Below are 8,812 nucleotides of genomic sequence, written 5' to 3'. Positions count from 1 at the left end.
GGAAGGATGTATCAAAAGACTTCACAGAAACTTACTGTTGCCTGTTGGTTTTATTAGACCGCCACTAGACGATTCATCGGTAAATAAACAGAAGTCAAGCCCAAAACCTAAACCAAGACCACGTAAACAGACAGCAGCTGAAAGACATGACACTGCAGATAAGTCTTCAGATGAATCTACTGAAGAGTCTTTTGATGATTTTGGAGTGTATCAACATGAACTGGATACAGGAGACAGTGAATCCACATTTACCGAGGAATCTACCGTAGATGAACCAGTCCAGAATGTTTCTATTCAATCTGGGGACACCCATACTGAGAGGGAGGTAATTGTTGACGATGCTGATCTACAGGAGGAAACACCTGTTGATGTCGAGAATGCTGACACACCAGTTACACCTCCAGTACCTGCCAGATCTACGAGAGACAGACGACCACCCTTTATATGACTATATATACTAGTTGAATTTTAACTAAAATGCCAAGTGTTTGATGAATTACTGTCATATACATTGTAAGAGAATGGCATATTTTGACAACTTATTTAAATTTAAAATTTCCCATAAAGAAAAAATAGTGATATAGGATTTAAACATTAAAAACATATAAAAGCAACCCCCCAACATAAAAATGTGCAGAGGTTGGTTATCATCCCTATACAAAGAGATGAAAATGGTGGGTCATGATTGTGACAGCCTTACATGGTAGAGCTGCAATTCAATGTTTTTTAACTCTAAAAAGCATGCTTTATTAGTTAATGACCATAGGTATTAGGATGTCCATGCAATTTAAAATGATCTGCAACTAAAACTAATCTACACCATGTATGTGTGTGTGTGTTTTACAAGTTCAGTAAAAGATTTGAATTATTTTTAGTAAATGTTGTCTACAAGGTTGTTTTTTTAATCAAAAACAAGAATCTCCTGTACTTGGCAATCGCAATACTGGTACAAAAAAAATCCAGTATTGTATACCCGTATTGTACCAGTATTGTGATTTTTTCCAAAAAAATATATATTGATTGGAATATGATACTGATGTAGATGAAATAAACAATTGTAAAATACCAGACAAAAAAGGTGGCAAAACATGAAAATATTTACAAGTACATTTGTAACTGTAAACAATACTAGGTAATGTATGACACCTGCTTGGGCTGATGAGAATATTCCTACCTACCTGTTGGAACCTGTCATAATCCAGACTGAGGGAGTTAAATATAAAATCCTTGTCAGAGTATAGAAACAACACATACTGTGTCCATTCAACAAATTCCGAAATGTCGATTAGACTGTAGATCTGCATACTGGACAACGCAGGACGGTTAAGAAGGTCGTTTTAAGTGAAATTTATAAAAAAAATCTTTTAAAGACAAATCACACTATTGTTTATGCACATTGTATGGCGCAAACTATTATATCGTCGTCAAAATGTCAGGCGTCCGTCCGTATGTCCGTCTGTTCTACACAAACTCACGACTACTATTTCACAACGGATTCCGAGGAAACTTATACTAATACTTACATGTAGACTTTAAAAAAAATATAATTAGCATTGTCGATAGTTTTAGAGGGAGTTATGCTAATTTGATTATAAAACATTTTAGCGAGAATCGGATGGGAGACATGGAACAATGTTCTTTTCTTGGAGAATGTAAGCTAGTTTTCCTAATTCCGACAAGATGTTAAAATGAGGAATATTAAAGATAGTCCCGTATTATTGCAAATAAAACATAATTTTCTAGTACATTTACTGAGGTAAATATGTAGAAAAAGTTTCATGCGGAGTATCTAATCCAGGCGCGGATTTAGAGGGGCGAATCTGACGAATTCTCCTCTCTTGAAATTTGAGGATATTTTTTGTATGCAATCATGATTAATTGTCGTCCATTTGTCAAAAAATCTATGCAGTATAAGAGTAGGAACACCGGAAAAATAATATAGCTTTACAATCAGGGTGTTATTATGTTTACCGACAGGGATGGCCTGACAAATTTATTTCTTTGATTCTTGGATGAAATTTTCTCTCCTGCCCCCTTTTTTGAAAACTTTTTTTCTTCTGCATAGAGCGTCGACATATTTTTAAATATAAACGAAAAATATTAGGACAATAATATATCATGCCTTTTTATTTCTTGAAAATTTCAATCCTAAATTTTTATTTCAAATTTGACACAAAGTACGCCATAATAAGACACAAGCTTGTACAAATACATATGGGAGATGCACTCTCTTACATGTAAAAATACTTCACCGACGGCTAAATATTACTACTAACTGTTAAAACGCTCCACGTACATTTATATATGTTGTACTTTAGATCCCGATAAGTCATTCGCTATTGAAGTATTATAAATAAACATTGTGGTACGTGTAACTTAAAATATAAATACGTGTTATAACATGTTCACGCGAAGAGACACGGTCATGCAACCATAATAGTTTTATGTATATATCGCCTTTTGCCCAATTTTCTGTTCTCTCCAATATTTAATCATTGTATTAAATTTTAATTGCATGATTAAAATGTAAGTGCATCCCATAATGTACTTTAAATATCAATTTCTGGTACTTCCTGTTACTTTAATATAACCAAATATTGATAATGTAGCATGTCCTTCTTAAATATTACATTTCTATGTGACAAAAACAAGTTAGAAAGTAAAATAATGTACCAAGACATTGCATGCATGACAAGAGTATTTCATATTGTGGTACCTAAGTACATGCCATTGAGATTACATTCACTTTAACTTACTAAAAGTAAAACTTTTAACTTTTCAAACTTTGTTTACATTGTTTCATGGTCAATGGGAGATAACTCTTTACCCGGTCCTACTAAAAACATAATTTTGACTGTGATTCATTATCGCAAACTGTGTAAATGGTGTTTAATTTTAGTTTTAATTCAGGTCCAGTGGGTGAATTAAATTTAACGACACGATCAGCATTTTTAATGATTTATTAAATTTAATGACAAGTTGAACAAAACGTGAATTACATAATTAATTTTAATCAATTGATTAAGGTATTTTTAATTACAAACTAAGATTAATGACAAGTTGACCAACAGACCCCAGGTGTATGGCATGTGTCATTCGTAAAAATATTGGCAAGATCAGAGACGTCTGAATTGAATTCGGAAAATGACAAAAACTCCCGATTTTACGAATTTTTTAACTGCTATATCTTTGTTAAAGGCATGGTGACCTATATTTTTAGAAGCTTCTTTCAATGCCTTTATACTTGAGATCATTCCATTAAAATTTCACGAAATTCCTAACGTCAGAACTGGTTAGTATGATTAGTCTTTAAGTCGCATTGTACAGTAAAAATATTTTTAAATGACTTATAGCGCAATTAAACGTTTTCTATGAGGTTTGTTTCATAAAACAGGTTTGAAAATACGCGATTATTCTACTTTCGATTTATTAGGATTATCCCTTATGAATCACGTGATCATTTACTAACATCTTTCAACTCAACTATAGGTAGAACGGTACTATTTATTTCACGTAGGCGACCATAGTGAAACTTTTGAAAAATTCACAACTTTAAAACAATGACCGAGCTATAAACTGACTTTTTTTCCAGTAATGTCTTCATTTCCCTAAAATTGCGATCAAAGTCATAGCAAAATCTCGATTCTTTGGTATTGGAAGCCGTTGATGTTTGGGGTCAAAGGTCAAAGTGATGACTTCAATCTTATAGCAACATAACTCTGTTCCAGAAGCCTATTTGTTAGAGTTCTAGTGCGATACAAAAAGTCTGCGTAGTTTCGGCAAGCTCTGGCATAACGTAGGAGTTGTGATATGAACACTTCATACGCAGGTGCTGAAGGGATGTTGCCACAGATAAAAGGAAAGTTGACAATTCTGAATGAAAAGTCATCATGTTTGTCGTAAAGTTTGGTCAATAGTTTTCCTTTACCATCGATTTCTAAGTGTAGGTCAAGATAAGAGGCTGACTGCACAGTGTCTGCAGTATCCTTTATCTCAAGTTCTTTTGGGTAGATGCGATGTATCAAACCCCCGAAATTAGGATTGTTGAGCGATAATACGTCATCTATATAGCGGAAACTGAGATTGAAGGATCTAGCCAAACGATATTCTTTCTTTCTGATCAGATCAGCTATAACGTCAGCCTCATAAGAGTGAAAGAATTGGTCAGCAAGTAAAGGAGCACAATTTGTTCCCATTGTTTGTTGAAAAACATGTCCACCACACTGGACAAATATGTTGTCGATTAAAAATTCCAGCATTTTGTAAGCATCCTCCTCTGTATATTTGGAAGATGGTTGGGAATTATTTCCTACAAAGTATCTCTACCAAGAACTATATATTTGTATCTAGGTTTACCATCTTTTTTGGAAAAAACAACGATGTATAATGTTTTTCAGTCGGGATTTTAACTGAGTATGGGGAATAGAAGTATACAATGTTGAAAAATCATAGGTTTTAATGCTATTAGATTCAGATAATAGTCTTGAACTAATTGTTTCCAAAAGATCTTTCGAATTTTTCAGGATCCACATTGAATGTTTTGTTGTTTTTTTTTTGGTCAATTTTACAGATATTTACATAATGTAATAGATTTAAACATCAATTTCTACGTTTTGTTTGGTGGCACATTTTGCATTTGAAACGTTGTTTGTATGGATTCTTGTGGAATCCAGTACATAGATGGTAAATTACAATCATCATCCTTGGTAGAGAGACCAAAAGAGGATAGCACAGATTTATGGTTTTCCACAATCTCTTCTTTGGAGAGTGTGGTAGCAGTATAGGTCTTATCACTGCTACTATTTTCTACGTCTACCTCTGATAATAAACATTGGATATAAAACGTTTTGCAGACAAAATCAATGTTCTTTTGGGCTTTGTCTGCTGGTAAGACAACATTAAGTTACAAACTTTTTAAGTTAAAAACTTGAAGCCTACTGCAACCTTTTGACAATTTCTTAACTGAACTTCGTACTAGAGCAGCGTCTTGCAATTTCAAAGAGAAGGACAAAATGCTACTTGATAAAATAATTTTAGATGCTACGGGCAAGCTACAAGAACTTCTTTTGCGATAGGACAAAATAGACTTAGAAAAAGCAATCAAAATTTGTAGAGCTTATGAACAATCCAACAAACATGCCATAGAATTGAGAGAAACTCCAACCCGCACTGTTAACAAGGTCAGTGGAAAACAAATACAAAAACCCAAAACCAAAAGTTTTCGTAACCATGCCAAACAAACACAAAGCTATGACAGAAATAACAGTTCACATAAAGATTGTAAATTCTGGGGCAGAAAACACGAATTAAAAAAAAAGAAATGTCCAACATGGGGTAAAACATGCGACTCATGCAAAGGCAGAAAGCATTTCAAAGCAAAATATAAAAAGATACATTAACTCTCTGCAGAAAATGATGAAACAAATGATGATGAACATTGGCTCAACCCAGTAGAAGGTAATACAGAAGGTAATATTTCAGCCTTAATGAAAGTCAACAACTGTGACGTTCGCTTTCAATTGGACAGTGGTGCCGACATTAATATTATTTGTCAAAAATGTCCGCAAAAAGCAAGCACGTCCAACAACAGTCACATTTAGAATGTAGAATAAGTCTCACATGAAACCAATTGGAGAAACTGATCTGAAAATCATACATCCTACCACTGGAGAAGAATCGATAACTAAATTCTCTATCGTGCCTGATGGTCACATTAATCTACTAGGTTTAAAAACAATTCAAAAGATTGGATTTGTTACTATAAATAGTGAACGCTTTATTGCTATGATAGACAAACAAGAGCTTGGTACACTAGAGGAGGCAACTCTAACTGTTGATGAGAAAATACCCCCAAAACACTACCGTGTAGAAAACTACCACTCTCGCTACAAGACGATGTTAAAAAGGAAATCGACAAGTTAGTGGAGAGACAAGTTCTGATCCCATTAACTGAACCGACAAAATGGGTTAGTCAGATGGCAGTTGTGAGGAAACCGAATGGAAAACTGCGCATATGCATAGACCCGCAACCGTTAAATACTGCACTTATGAGAGAACATTATAAACTTCCAACTCTTGATGATACACTCCCGAAATTAGTTAATGCTAAGATCTTTAGTAAATTTGAATATCCGTGAAGCATATTGGCATGTGAAATTAGACAAATCGTCAAGTGAACTGACAACAATGATCACGCCATTTGGACGCTACAGATAGATTACCGTTTGGACTGAAGGTATCGAGTGAGATATTTCAGCGGAAACTCACTGAAGCACTAGGTGACTTAGAAGGTACATTTACCATCGCAGACGATATAATAGTCGCAGGATGTGGACATACTGAACAAGAATCAAAGTTTGATAATGAGCAAAAACTGCAAAATTTGTACAAGCGTTGCAATGAACAAAATATTTTACTGAATGATGACAAGGAAGAAATTGGACTGACTGAAATAACTTTTCATGGTCACCGGAAAACTCGCGAAGGAGTTAAGGTAGATAATGCAAAGGTTAGGGCAATACTGAAAATGCCTCTCCTGACCGATATTTCAGTTGTCAAAAGATTATGTGGTATGGTCCAATATATGGCCAAATTTCTTCTTGATCATGCAGATGACTTAGGACCGATTCGTGAACTAATTCGAAAAGATGTACCGTGGCACTGGTCCAGTAAATGTGATTCAGCTTTTCAGCGAAAAGGCTTACTGAAGCACCTGTATTGGCTTATTTTGATGTCAACAAGGAAGTTGTTCTTCAAGTTGATAGTAGTAAAAGTGGTCTAGGAGCCATTTTACTTCAAGATGGAAAACCTGTCGAATTCCCATCTAGAGCACTCAAACCTTCTGAGCGCAAATGGGCTCAAATCGAGAAAGAGACTTTATCAATGCTTTATGGCCTTGAGCGTTTCGATCAATAAACTTATGAACGGAAAGTCAAAGCCCAAAATGACCACAAACCATTAGCTGCAATACTTAGTAAACCGTGAAGTAGAGCACCAAAACGTTTACAGGATTTAACGATGAACTTATTCCGATACGACATTGAATTCAGATTTGTGAAAGGAGTAAATCTAGTACTTTCTTACACTTTAAGTAGGGCTTTTTTTGGAAAATGACACTACTACAGAAAGTGAGTGGCCCAGAATCATGCAAATGAACTCATTTGAAGGCATACCCGATGCACGAATTCAGTAAGTGAGATGTGCTACAGCTGAGGACTCTGATTTACAAACTCTTATGCAAATCATAAATGAAAGTTGGCCAGAGGACAGAGATAATGTTCCATACTTCGCACTGCCGTATTTTGAATGTCATGATGAACTGAGTATTGAACCAGGAATAATCGTAAAAGGGAGAGCAATCCTGATACCTAAATCACTGAAAGCTGATATTAAAAGCCGTTTGCATAGTGCTCATTTAGGTTATGATTCGATGATGAGGCGTGCTAGAGGAACTATATTTTGGCCTGGAATGGCAAGTGAAATTAAGTACATGGCTGATCTCTGTGAAATTTGCCAGGAAGCAAAGCCAAAAAATCAACGTGAACCGTTGTTACAACAAGGCGATGGGGAAACGCCATGGAACAAACTTGGTATGGACTTCAGAGGAAGACTATCTTGTTGTGGTCGATTATTTCTCACAAACGCTAGTCAAGTAATATCAATACTCAAGAAACAATTCGCAAGAATGGGAATCCCGTCGACTATAATTTCTGATGGTGGACCGCAATTCACTGCCAATGAATTCAAACAATTCACTCGAAAATGGGGAATTAACCATATAGTACTATCTCCGAATCATCAGCAGGGCAATGAAAAGCTGAATCTACCGTTAAAATAGCCAAGAATATGATTTAGAAGACTATGAAAGATGGCCGAGATCAGTACTAGGCTCTACTCGAATTGAGAAATACTTCGCGACAAGACAACTATCTTAGTCTAGCACAGCTGATGTTCGGAAGGAAAACCCGATCAATGATACTGTCAACTAGCAATACAAACCATGAACCGAATACTAATTTGCGATCCGCACGAAAGCACTCTGTCAAGATATAGTATGACAGACGAGCAAGAGACCTACCATCGTTACCTATTGGTGGCTCTGTGTACTTTGAGCACAAACAAGGACATACGTTAGGAAAAATGAAAGAAAAGATAACTGAACGCGCGTACATTGTTCAAACTCAGGAAGGAATTCCATATAGACGAAATCGTAGTCTTATGAGGCCGACAAAGATTGATGTGCACATTCGCGAATTAACACCTCTGCGAGAACTGATAAACAACTATCAAGCTGAAGAACCGAATATGGTCACAGCCAATGAATCACCGAAAGACACTGACTTAACGCATTCTGTGAACATTGACAATGCGCCAATATCAGCTCCGAGCAAAGGTTAACCATCCGCAAGTGAACATAAACAAGAACTGATTTCCAGACCGAAACGCTTTACCAAAGAACCAGCTTACCTGAAGGACTTCGTGCGTTAATTTTGACATTTTTCATTTAATAGTTTCTAGTCGTTTATTTGTGTTATAAATTTAGTATAGCGAAAATGGACTGCTATCACAGACTTTGAATCTTAATAGACAGTTAATTTTACATAATTACTTTGTGGCTAAAATCAATCTGATCATTTATTTTAAGTTTAATGACAAAAACACATTATGTTCTTTTAAAGAAAAGGGGATGTTGTATTTTACAGTGACTCACACATGGACAGCATCCTCATGATGTATTTATAGACCGGATGTTGTGTCTGTAATCAGATATGCTTTGTTTATGTATTACAGATCTTGATTGTAAGCTTAGTCT

This window comes from Perna viridis, chromosome 10 (assembly GCF_037379345.1).
Source record: "Perna viridis isolate PV_CMFRI_1.1 ecotype Kerala chromosome 10, ASM3737934v1, whole genome shotgun sequence".
Classification (NCBI taxonomy): domain Eukaryota; kingdom Metazoa; phylum Mollusca; class Bivalvia; order Mytilida; family Mytilidae; genus Perna; species Perna viridis.
This window is presented reverse-complemented; position numbering follows the sequence as displayed.